General features: G+C 28.3%; 2 protein-coding genes and 1 long non-coding RNA gene across 4 annotated transcripts in view; 1 reads left to right on the top strand and 2 right to left on the bottom strand.

Annotated features, from left to right (window-relative positions):
• Window positions 1-9,405, bottom strand: part of LOC143198465 (monocarboxylate transporter 9) — a 28,276-nt gene extending 18,871 nt beyond the window's left edge. The window contains exons 1-2 of one of the 2 annotated variants that reach the window (XM_076407725.1): window positions 9,200-9,388; window positions 110-272 (exon numbers count right to left, since the gene is read on the bottom strand). The gene's annotated coding sequence lies outside the window, so the exon portion shown is untranslated. Of the gene's footprint in view, window positions 1-109; window positions 273-9,199 lie in introns of both variants that reach the window. The other variant, XM_076407711.1, reaches the window with a different exon arrangement.
• Window positions 1-12,438, top strand: part of tzn (hydroxyacylglutathione hydrolase tenzing norgay) — a 249,104-nt gene that overhangs the window by 88,913 nt on the left and 147,753 nt on the right. The window lies entirely within an intron of this gene.
• LOC143198627 (uncharacterized) lies at window positions 9,853-10,544 on the bottom strand. Its single transcript, XR_013006264.1, has 2 exons — window positions 10,406-10,544; window positions 9,853-10,095 (listed from the first exon to the last, which is right to left on the bottom strand). It is a non-coding gene; the product is annotated as an uncharacterized LOC143198627 (long non-coding RNA).

Raw genomic sequence — 12,438 nt, 5'->3', positions numbered from 1 at the left:
CAACAAATGATCAATTTGAACTATGTATTGATCGAAAAACGTCGAGAATGGGCCCGAAGACACTATAACGTGATTTTACAGCACGATAATGTTCACGAGTATAGCTCACCTGCTATACTCTCCAGATCTTGCACCGTAAGACTATCAACTTTTCGCATTAATGCAGCTTGCAGAGCAACACTTCGCCAATTTCTAAGAAGTTAGAAAATGGCTAGATGAATGGTTTTGCTCAAAGCCCAAGCAGTTTTATTGAAATGTCATGCTTGCACTGTCTGAAAGATAGCCAAGATGTATACAATCAAATAGAATCAATCAATACTTTTTTACAATACAATTTTCTTTAAAATGTAGTTTTTTTCCGAAAAAACGGTACAACTGATAAAAGCATCGATTGATTAAATCTTCAGTGCAAAAAAACATCACACCTCTGTTACCTTACTAAAACCTTACTAAAATATAAAAATAATTTTAATTTGCAGTTTAATTTCCCTAAACTTTGATACAATTGATACCAACGATCCTTCAATTTGTACACCTCATCACTGCAGTAGTTTTTCGGAAAGCCTTTCATATACTGTTCAATTTCACAGTTTATAGTTAATATTGGTGATTTTCACTAACAGTTCACACTAAGTTTGTTCATTGTAGAGTATATATTTTAACGTTCATAAACTATTATTTTCCTATAAATACTACTTTAATTGTGGCGTTATGTAGCTACATTTCTTGACAGGTATATATTTTTTGGACATTTTTTTGTTCACCTCAAGCCAATAGTCAAATAAAATAATATTTTTTGTTTTTAAATCTTACACGTTTCATAACTGGCGCAATCGGAAATTTATTTAATTAACTTACTTCTCAAGAAAAGAACCGTATTATCAAGAAAAAAGACAGGTTGATGTTAGATTCAGAATCGTTTCGCAAATACTCAAAACATTCCCTGACCTAGTTAAGGAGGATTTCGGCTAAAAGTATCTATTAGTTATTATTAAGTACCACCAAAAGAGGACTAAAATTGCTGTGAACAAACATAGCCTACTGGAAGTTGGACAAAACCTTGTTTGGTGCACAGTCGCCAAAGACAGAATGCAGTTACTCTATTGTTCAGCATTGAACTACTGCAATTTTCGAACCATTGTATACAGATTTTATCATGGAAATTTGATTCGAAAGATATCTCTTCGTAAAATCAAATTAAATTAAAATAACAGGTCTTCACGTAACATTCTGCACGTCACCTAATTCCTTGCAATATATTTTTATGTCCTTACATATTCTGTTAAAAATTACCAACTGTACTATAAGATATAGCTATTATCAATTTCATATACAGTGCTAAACGCAGACAATGAAGTTACAGTTCACTATAACGCTGAACAAACATAGTCATTTTTATACAGATGAAAAAGTTACACACAAAAAAAGGATCATAAAAATGACCTTTATTGCAACGTTCAACGATGCACTATCTAAGTATAACAGAATAGAAAATAATGAGGAAAAATAACACGTGTATCAGTAACCATAACTTTTCACCAACTTATTTATAGATCAATACAGACGTTAAATTATGTTTTTATGGCGTCAGAGCGAGCAATATTGGCGAAGAAATTTTGGCAAAATATAAAAAAGTAATTTTTAAAATAACTTGTTTGTTTATATTATGATTTTATTTTAATTTGATTGGCTTTTCGATGCGACACACTTTTTAGGCGGTCATCGCACTAAGAAAAATGCGAAACAATCCATACGTTTTGATAAAAAATTTGATTTTTAAGTTGCATGTTAATCCCAAAATAAATATTGTGGTGCCTGAAAATCATTCGATCCAATTTGTGGAACTTTCCTACTGATACGTCAATATGATTTCACGCTTATCGTCAAATATAATTTATGATATATTGAATATAATCAAATGTATTAACAATGAACACTGTAGATAGCATTTAAAAATAAGCATAATAATTAGTGATATGTTAAATATTGTTATCGATACAAAATATTATAACTGATGAGCGTATATTTATGAAAATGACATATTGATTGCAACATGCGAACATTATTTGATTATACAAAATAATTCGCATTTTACGAGGGTCAACCAACAATGACTAATTTTAAAGAACCACAAAACGCTTCAACGTTTACGTTTTGATCGCTTTCGCCGTTTTGTTAAATTTGCTCTGGAAAAGTTTAAAAAAGCTTAACATGAGTAGAGAAATGTGCTAGAAATCATCAACAAGTCATCACAATTTCGTATAAGTATTTAATAATTTTATTACCTCTATAATGTTTAACTTGTTTCATAAACGTATAACCAAGGTAAATAATTTTGTCAATAAAATGTGAAATTGGGTTTCATCTATAGAGAAATAGAGATTTAACTTTATAGGATATTTTGGCGTAATGTTTCATGACGTCCAACATCTAGATGTCGCTACTTGTGTAATACTTGTTTTAATCGCTATGCTAGGAGCCGCCACGGGATCTGATTGTATTCTTGGATCAATTATCTGATAGTTGAAACTCCTTTAAAATAATGGCTCCTGAATGCAAACATTTTAAGAGAGGATTAACCAAAGTTCAATACACTAGAAATTTTGGTACAAAGTGATTCAGGAATAAAATAGTGTATACATTTTATTGCCCAAGTAAGAACAAATTTGTTGAAGTAAATTAAAAATTTAATTAAATTGAATTCATTAAAGAAAAAAAAGTGTAATTATTGGAATAAATATATTGGCTTAAGGTTACTTAATCAAAATAATTTGGAATTTTTTTGGGTCTATTAGAGTGTATAGATTGAAGAATATACATCCTTTGGCTAGTACGTTTGACAAATCATTTAAAGCGCTCATAAATTAATCTTTTTCTCCTCATTTGCCTTTAGGAATTTGTGAAGAGGACTAATTCCATACTAACGGGGGACGTATTACCAGGAGTTGAAAAATTGTAACTTCACTTTATACCCTCAATTGCAGATGTTTCTATATGAACAAAGAGGCAAGGCAATATCAGATGAACCAGAAAATTATTTTATTATACTGTCACCAGTTCTTTGAACAATCTTTTTTAATTTATCTCACAATATTGTTACATCGATAATATAACATATTTTGTCAAAAATATTTATAAAAATGTAAATCTAAAACCTTTTTATTGTACACTTTTTAATGATCTGTTATATGATAGAATGTTAAAAATAATATGCACCATATACATTTAGATAAAACAGGTAAACATAATTTTAACAGAGACAGACTAACAGGAAAGGAGTTTGTTTTCAGTATAATAAAACAAAAAGTCAGAACTTTAATAAATTCTGTTAAATTGATGTCCCTGAACAAATATGAAATAGGGAAAAAACCAGAAGAGATAATTTTGATTTGTTCCAAAGCTCTTTGTCTATATTTATATTTTATACATAATTTGCAATTTTACAGATTTATTTCATTCATTAAATTTTATTTAATAAATTTATTTCAGAAAATAAATTGTTTTTTTATTTACACTTTAGTGACGTCAGGGCAGTCACGTGCCAAACTTTATCAAAGAGCCAATCAAATGTCTTCATAGTAAAATGTTTTCCTTACAGGTGCCTATAATGGAGATTTAAACTGAGCAATCAAATTACTTGAATAGCCGATTTATCCCCCATCTGGATGTTGGGTAAAGCAAAACTTTGCGCTAGAGAGTTGCATCTCTATTACTCTATGGGTTTCATCTGCTTTGTTTATTGAGTAGTGGCTAATTTGGAGAATCATAGCATTTGGTAAACTTCGGTAATTTCCGCCTGATTTTGCGACGTTGCCATTTACAGGCAAAAGAGAGGTAGAATCAAACGAACTACAGCAGCCATTTTGGGTTTGACCCTGGCACTGGTAAGGGGTCAGATGAGGTGTGTTTTATCAGATTAAGACTTATGTTGTTTATAGTTTATTTGTTCTTGTAGTATTCATATTTTGATTACAAATGGTAGGCAGTAACCATTTGTAAATATTGTCAAAAAAGCTGTTATAATACTTCCAATATGAAGAGACATATGGGGATATTCCATCCAAGTGCTTATCTATTCAATTTTAATTTTGGAAATTGGATTCAATTCTACATCAAATTGATTATATTTTAAGCATAGTTCAGTTTGAGTGTAATCAGGAATTCATAAGAAAGAGGCAAAATCTGAGAGACATTTAAAACTCCAGGGAATGGAAGTATAAATTCTTATTGCCCGGCTGGTACAAAATTGATAGAAAAGGGAAACGAATGTGATATTTAATAAGCCATTTCTATGAAAATCAGATAAAAATATGATTTCAGCCAAACTAGCTGCTAAAATTCCAATGGATGCTATATTGGATGAAATCCGAGATAATTTAAGCAATGGCATTTTGGAAAGACTTAATTTGTTGACTCGTAAAGATTTGTATAACATTTAGCAAGCAAACCAATTGAATTTTACAGGTACAAAATATAAAAATGACTACAAATATTGAAGCATAGGTAAATAAAGTAAAAAATACAGGACATACGTTGTTATATAAGCCACAATCTCAGTTTCTGGATAACTACTTCACTTTAAAGGAAGAAGATTTTATGTTAATCATAATGAATGAAGATAAAATAAAACCCAAAATTACAATTTGTACATTTAATATACCCAAATGTTGCAATATATTTTGGCACAATATCGGATACATCTTTTCTTTCCACGGTCTCACAAAAAGTTTTAATAAATCAAAATTCATAATATTTTTCAGTATGTTTGCCATCGATATAATTTTGATATGTCTATTATAGGACAATTGATCTCAATAATACTATTATGGCAGTTCCTAAATGGATATCGTGCGATTGTTGGGTATTCCTTAGACAGTATGACCCTGCATTTATTAATTATCTTTTCGAGTGTTATACTGATAGTATTTTGTATATCATTTACTTTATTATTCTGCATATGTCATAGCTAGCGTTTCTGGAATACATTATACTTATACTTTTAAAACTATTATTTAATAATGTTAACTAAATTATGACACGATAGTACCGAAGATACGAAAGAAACAAAAATAGAAGCAAATATTTCATTATATATTAGGCAATAGAAGGCAATTTAATTATTTTTTTAATTTAATTTTTTAATTACCGTACATGGTGTCTTAATTATTAAATATAAGCTTGCCAAATTTCTGTTATTTGCTTTGATAAATGACTGTTTCATTTTTTTGTAATATTGATAACACACCAGTTTTTTAAAGATGTTATAACTATAAAATATAAAATACATAATCTAAATAAAATCGAAGCGCCTCAAAAAGTTCGGACCTATACAAATGGTGTAATACAGAATTGATGGTTAGGAATGATGTCAATGTTTTTCAATGCTTTTAACTGGTGTTTGATTTAATATAGTCAATTTTAAAATTTTATGATTTTAATTTTTGAAATAAATGTCAAATGCGATTTCTAATTTTTCTATCCTATATTATTATAAATCAATAATTTTATGTTTCTTTGTGACTCTCATTATGCCAACATTCTCATTTATAATTGTATGTAACCCTTAACCACTCAAACTTTAACTAGTCGTCTTAGTACTATTAAGTCGTAGAAGTACTATTAAAATAAGATACTTAATACCAATCTGCTTTTCTGACTGAAAAATTTGACTAGCAAAGTTTTTTTTAATTAAAAGCCAAGTGTCACATGTTACCAAATCCAGCGAATAAGGAGGATATTCTGCTTTCAGCCAAATATAAATACATGAAAATTCATGGTGAAAATAGTAATTTTTTTGATACATTACTGAAACACAGTAAGCAAACAATTTTCAACATACCATTTGACGGTAACAATCAATGATGCAAAAAATAAATAACGGAGTAAGAACTTAGATTGCAATTTATTATATAGTATTAAATGATTCACAAAAACTAATAAAACACTGATAATTTTGTTGTATTTTGACACCTACAATCTCATAAAATAAACACTTATTTTTATTTCGTTATTAGAACGATTATAATGTACATATTTTATTTTTTTTGTGTTAAATATCCAAGTTTGATTATTTTTTAATTTTCAGTAAGTCCCGTTATTTTTTAAAGTCGATTCAATTTTTTTGTTAAAAATATTTTATTTTTCTCTTTTTAGTGTTTAGATATTTACTTTTTTAGATATTTACTCAATAAATTACGCAGTTATTTGATTAAGTATTACAATAGATAGCCCAAGAAAAAGTGCAGCCCGTAAGAGGAAAAATAGGAATAAAGAAGCAATGATTGAAAATAAGGAACGCATCATCTCATATGATATGGTTAGTGCTTAAAAAGCATACTGAATAGCTTTTACACTGAACTACTTCCGATTTTTCGTCACATCAGTTCAGCAATAACATTATACACAAATATCTTATTATTTTAGATAAAAAAATATGTGAAAACTTTGTACGCGCCTTTAATATTTGAGGTTTTTCCTCGATTTCCGCCATCAGGTCCTGACTTTGTTCCAATACGACTACCTCAAAAGTGAATAAAAAAAGAGTTTTGAAAATCCTTCCATAATTGACCGAAAAATCGGCGAACATACATTAAAAATAGGTATAAGTCTCATCAGGAAAGTATTTATGAAAATCATACAAATAAGACTTCAGAGAGCTCGGTAAGAAACAAGTCGAAAAATCGCACTCCCCCATTTAATGAAGGAACGAATTAAATGCGGAATATCTGCATTTGTCGTTTTTAATAGATTTTAGCTCTGCCTTCGACTGTATATATTGGCCCCTTGGGCTGCTTTGAAAGCTGAACATGTTGCCCTAAAAATGTCTAAACTTGTTCAGTTATTTTACGGTAGTTCCATCTAGTAGCTACATGTGAAATTGTTAAATTCATTGGAGATCCGAACCGGTGATCCCCAAGTAGATGTGGTCTCTTCATTGCTTTTAAACATAGTATGGGATGTAATGCGACAATCAGTGCACATTTGACGAATAAAAGCAATGGTTTAGTTGTCTATCGAATGAAAAGTGAATGAAATCTTCTCTGTGGCAAAATCGAGTCAAAGAAAAAATAATTTAAGATCAAAGAAAGTTCACTACCTAAATAAGTTCATTTTATGATTTAATAAACTTATCATAAATATATCATTAATACCCCAAAGAAGTCGTTATAAAGCCTATATGTATTATGTCAGATATATTAAATGTAGTTGTTTGAATAAAATGTATAATAAAATTTTCTCTAATCTCTAAATGTTTCACTTTAAAAAGGTATTTATTGAGAAAAATTGGCACAACATGTTAATTGTAATATATTATTAATTGAAATATTTTCCATCATTTTCTACAATTTTCTCTCATTCTTCTGGTAATATTGGTAACATGGGTAACGCACTACACCTTGCTTATCCGATCATATGCACACCAAGACTTTATAGCCATAAATATCCCGCTTCGTTGTCAGCATCGATAGTTCTCCTGGATAGTAGATCTAATTTTCATCGTCACTCAGTATATGTTACAGTTTTCTTTTGTCTGGCAATTAATGAAACAAAAATGATGACACAGATTAAAATGACATTTTCAATCAATTCGTGTGATCGCCATTTTCCTTCTTTTGTATATTTTTAATTACATGTAAACGTCTGGAAATAGTTGATTCATAATAAGCTAAGCTGTCTGAAAGTTCCTTAAGAGTTTGAGCTGGCATTTGGCTCAATAAGTTTTGCAGTTCATAGTCATTATATCTTTCTTGCCATTGGCATCAAGCAGCATCGACATAAGTTTCATTATATCGACATTATATCTATATTAATTCTTTGAACCGCCCCCATAACGTTTATAATAAATAATATTGTTTGATTATAAATGATATAATGAAAACGCATTAATTGTGATTAGATAACTGAATATTGGGGCCTATATAACTATCGTCATATTTCAATTTGGATCAATGAAGTCTAGCCATACTGATTAAACGACTTACAAAATCATTTTATAAGTAACTCTCACTACGATTTTTCCGTTTTCGTCATAACGAATATGGTTATAACGATTATGCACATTAATATCGAAAAATTAAAAATTGACCTTGAAATTTTTTTTAATATTTGATTGTACTCAAAATTTATTTCTCAATACATTAGGCGTATGACTTAAAGAATTTGTACTTTCTTCTATGTCAAAATTAAATTTAGAAAATCTGTATAATTTTTTATTCCGAACAAGTCTAAGGAAGTTCGAAAATTTCTCAGAATAGCAGATTTTTTTAAAATCAGAGGGAATGAGTTTGTAGTCTACCTGGTGCCAATATGTATTGAAAGAATACAACCTATGTCAAATTGAATGGATGGAACTTACTATGGCCCAAACTTGACTTTATTTGAGTACTATTTGTTATACCTGACACAAAAAGCCTTAGTACATAAACAATTGAAAACGTTGGACAATATATACATTTAAATGTATTAGTATGTATATAGCTTTTTTTTGACCATAATTCCAAAATATTGTAATTAAAAATATAACAAACAAGCAGCATTACTGAATATGGATTGTGAAAATTTACCCCGTTATATATTAAAAAAAACACAATGGAACAATTATATAAAAAATTTCAATTCAGATTTTCGTATCTATCAAACCTTAACCAATGTCAAGAATTCTCAACTAAAAAAATCGTGCAGAATATAAGTTTAATATTATTTAGATTATTTTATTACTTGTTGCCAGGAAATCCTATATGATTTTGTTATGTTAATTTTCATTAATGTTCTCATATATTGTGTTGAAACTATGAAATACCATGCGGTTTTCTTAAATTAGGTAATGTTGATATGTATTTGGAAACTTTCACTATGAAATATACAAAATCATGCTAATTTGGAATTATTGTTTTGTTTATATAATAGTTTTATTTGCATTAATAAATATCAGTTAATAATTACCAGCATGTACTTGATATTTTTAATAATCCGTTCCTATAAGTATTATTTGTAATACAAACTAGTCACATATTTATAACAAACAAAACAAAATGTATAATAGCATAAGAAAAATGTAATTTATTAATTGTAGTATAATATTAAAACTACACATAATTTTTATACGATATTTATATGATATTGTATAATTAATTAACTAGTCCAAACAAAGTAGTTAAAAGAAAACCATTTCCAACAAAAGAATTTTTATTAGACTTACCTGAACTATTGATTATTTTGTAACACCTAGAATTAAGTAAGCGAAACTATGAAATATTGCAGAAAGCACCTTGAGGTGAAAGATTCTAGATATTGTTTTAAATTTTAACACACAATTTATATAAGTTTGGAAGCCTTTCAGTCAAACTTACGACAAATGACCGAAATCACATCGAGCCAAAATATAACCAATCGGTAAATATAACTGAAGATATACAGACAACTGTGTTGTTCGATGACTTGCATAGTCGAAATATATCGATCATAGGCAAATGTACAAAATATCGTATAACGTAGTTTTATTTATTAGATTAATATGTTTTTATAATTTTCTAAGAGAATTTATATTTTTTATTATATCGAATATTAATATATATAGCCCAACACTAATTTCATTAGAACATTCTAGACATTAGGTTACTACAGAGCGATTTTTCAGGTCGATCCGTGACAGTCTTTTGCGCATGTCCGAGTTCCTCCTCAGTTGTAAATTTTGAACTCTATAGACGTTTTATGAATAGAATTTGAAAACCTGACTTAGTTATTATTTAAATAGTTTCCACCAAATATATTATTATAAAAGAATTATATAATTTTTTCAACAAAGAACAGTGTTATTAGTAATTCAGAAATTCAAAAATGTCTATATCTATCAACATTTTAAACGTTTAATGTTTTAAATTGATATGTTTATAAAAATTATTAATAAAATAACATCAAGAAATATTATTAATAAATTAGTAATATTGTCAGATTTATTTAAATATAATTAAATATACATTATGGAAATAATTTATCTACTAAAGTTATGTAATTGTATGATTTTGTTAATGTAATTTGTCTTCTTATAACCTAGAACTAGATATCCATGCTTTTTTTTTGGTGATCACAGACAACCTAAAACCAAAACATATGATTTAATTTAAAATCCACATTGTCTAATAGTTATAATTGTATACTGCACAGCATTTAGCACTTCAAACAAATAGTATATTTGGGAAGTAAAATGTTGACTAAGAAACAATTTAAGTATTGTTACAATCCTATTAATTTTTTTTATTAGGTATGCTTAGTACAATCTTAATTACAATTAATTTATTACTACTCTTCCATTGTACCTGCATTAATACACAAGCAAGGCGAGTACGGAATTAATAGATCAGTGTGTATTTCCCAAAATATTCCTATATAATGAACTCAAATTTACCTGTATTGAAAAGTAGATTTGTTTATTGACTTATTCTATATATGAATGATCCACAACAGCTTTTCTAGGCGTGTTTCTAGGTTAAATTTTTTATTTTATGATGAACCTTTCAAAGTGTATAGCAATTCTTATGCCAAATAAGTCTGCTGCCTCTTCTTAACTAAATTTCCTTTATGGCTAGCAGATTAAAAAAAGATCAGAACATATGCAGTGATATCCAGTAGTTCAGTCTGAATTCAAATATCTACAATTAAAAAACCTTTCAGATATAAGTATTTCACTAGTATATTCAGAAATTTATTCCTTATTAGTTGACACTAAAGGGTTCAATTATTAGTTTTATCCAAAATATCTTCATGTCTTACTTTAATTTACTGATAAAATACACCGTCCTTTGAACGAATTGCAAACAAAATCTAAAAATAATGTTTATAAGTTTATTTGTGTTATCTATGTTCCATATATAACGTAAATAATAGTATTTTTACTATTTTAGCTATAAAAGTAACTTATTTAAGCATTAAAAATATGTTACTTGCGCCCATGTAAACCAAGCGATTTATTTTCAGTTTCAACAGGGTTCTAAGTATAAGTATGACGTCATGAGGTCTTTGAAAATATTGTTCAATTTAAAATTTAATTTTATAGAGTCAAATCTCAATTTGTAAACAAAAATAGCCGCAAGAGTACTACACGCAAGATCACAATTTGAAATTCCAGAAGTTCTAAACCACAACTTAAACTGTATGAACAGCTGATCAGTGCTTAACTGTCAGAAATTGTTACTGTGAAACACAAAGGTATAGAAATCGATCATATATCAACGCATCATATATTAAATCAAAAAATACTATTAATAAGAATACTATTTAATAGTCAGATGCTTTAGTCACAAAATGCGGAGAATGTTTATATTAGGATTTTGATTTATTTCATGATTTAAGAAACTATTATTTTTCTATTTGCTTTACTAAATCTTTTGATAAGATTTTATAAAAGATAGATAATACTGAAATGCTATAAAAGTGTGGATGTGATGAAAGATAAATATATTTATATATATAAAGTTATATAGTTCTTAAGAATCATTGTATTACAAATTATATGAAAAGTAAATATAATAAAACAAATTTACACAACCGCATTTTTTAGATTAATTATTTAATTGTTTTATTCTATTAAATGGCGAAGGTGCCAAATCAAAGTTCTTTTTATGGAAATGTCGAAAACATAATTAAATATGTGTATATATAAGATATATCTAAATATCTGCAAATATATCTAGTAGTAGGCTAGCAAAAAGGTATATATACAATCCGACTAAAAGATAATAAAAGATTTAAAAATATTACCAAGTAATAATGATTATACATGGTCAATAATAATGTAAAATATGTATAAAATAAAGAATTGCATAAGAATAATAGTTAAAAATATAAATAAAAATAAAGTTATAAATAGTTTATAGTTTATAGAAGACTAATAAAATAGGTATACAAGACAAAAATTAGTTTGATTATTCAATTGTTTTAAACACCCAAATGCAACAAAATTGACATCACAGAAGTTAAAAAAATAAACTGCGTGGAAGGTGTAAAATGAAACTTTTCGATGAGGAAAGAAATCATCAATATAAGGTATTTTAGGAGATCAAGTAGCAAAAAGTATGTTTCTATTATAGAAAAACCAGAACCAATAACGACAATGTACCAAGAGCAAGCCGGAGTGAAGTCTTGCGAGGACGCTTGCTACAAGTATAATTTGGTGGCGGCGCCTATATAGTCATTGCGTCGTGTATATAGAGTTGAATAAATAAATTTAAAAATTTTATGAACTTTACAGCGGATGCTCGTGTCAAAGCTGGACAGGATTATGATTTTTTTTCTTATTCCAGATTGACCATCCAGAACCAAAGGGTCTTTTGCTGATGTCGCTTCGGGTTCGGGATAGAGAAGTGTTTTGTTGGCGACGGAGACCCTGGGTTAAGACTGGGATTGTCGTAGTTGGATTAGTTACCGGGGTTTGTGGATGGG

This window comes from Rhynchophorus ferrugineus, unplaced genomic scaffold (genome assembly GCF_030347505.1).
Source record: "Rhynchophorus ferrugineus isolate W39M unplaced genomic scaffold, kcgeb_rfMv2 rfM1, whole genome shotgun sequence".
Classification (NCBI taxonomy): Eukaryota; Metazoa; Arthropoda; class Insecta; order Coleoptera; family Curculionidae; genus Rhynchophorus; species Rhynchophorus ferrugineus.
This window is presented reverse-complemented; position numbering and strand designations above follow the sequence as displayed.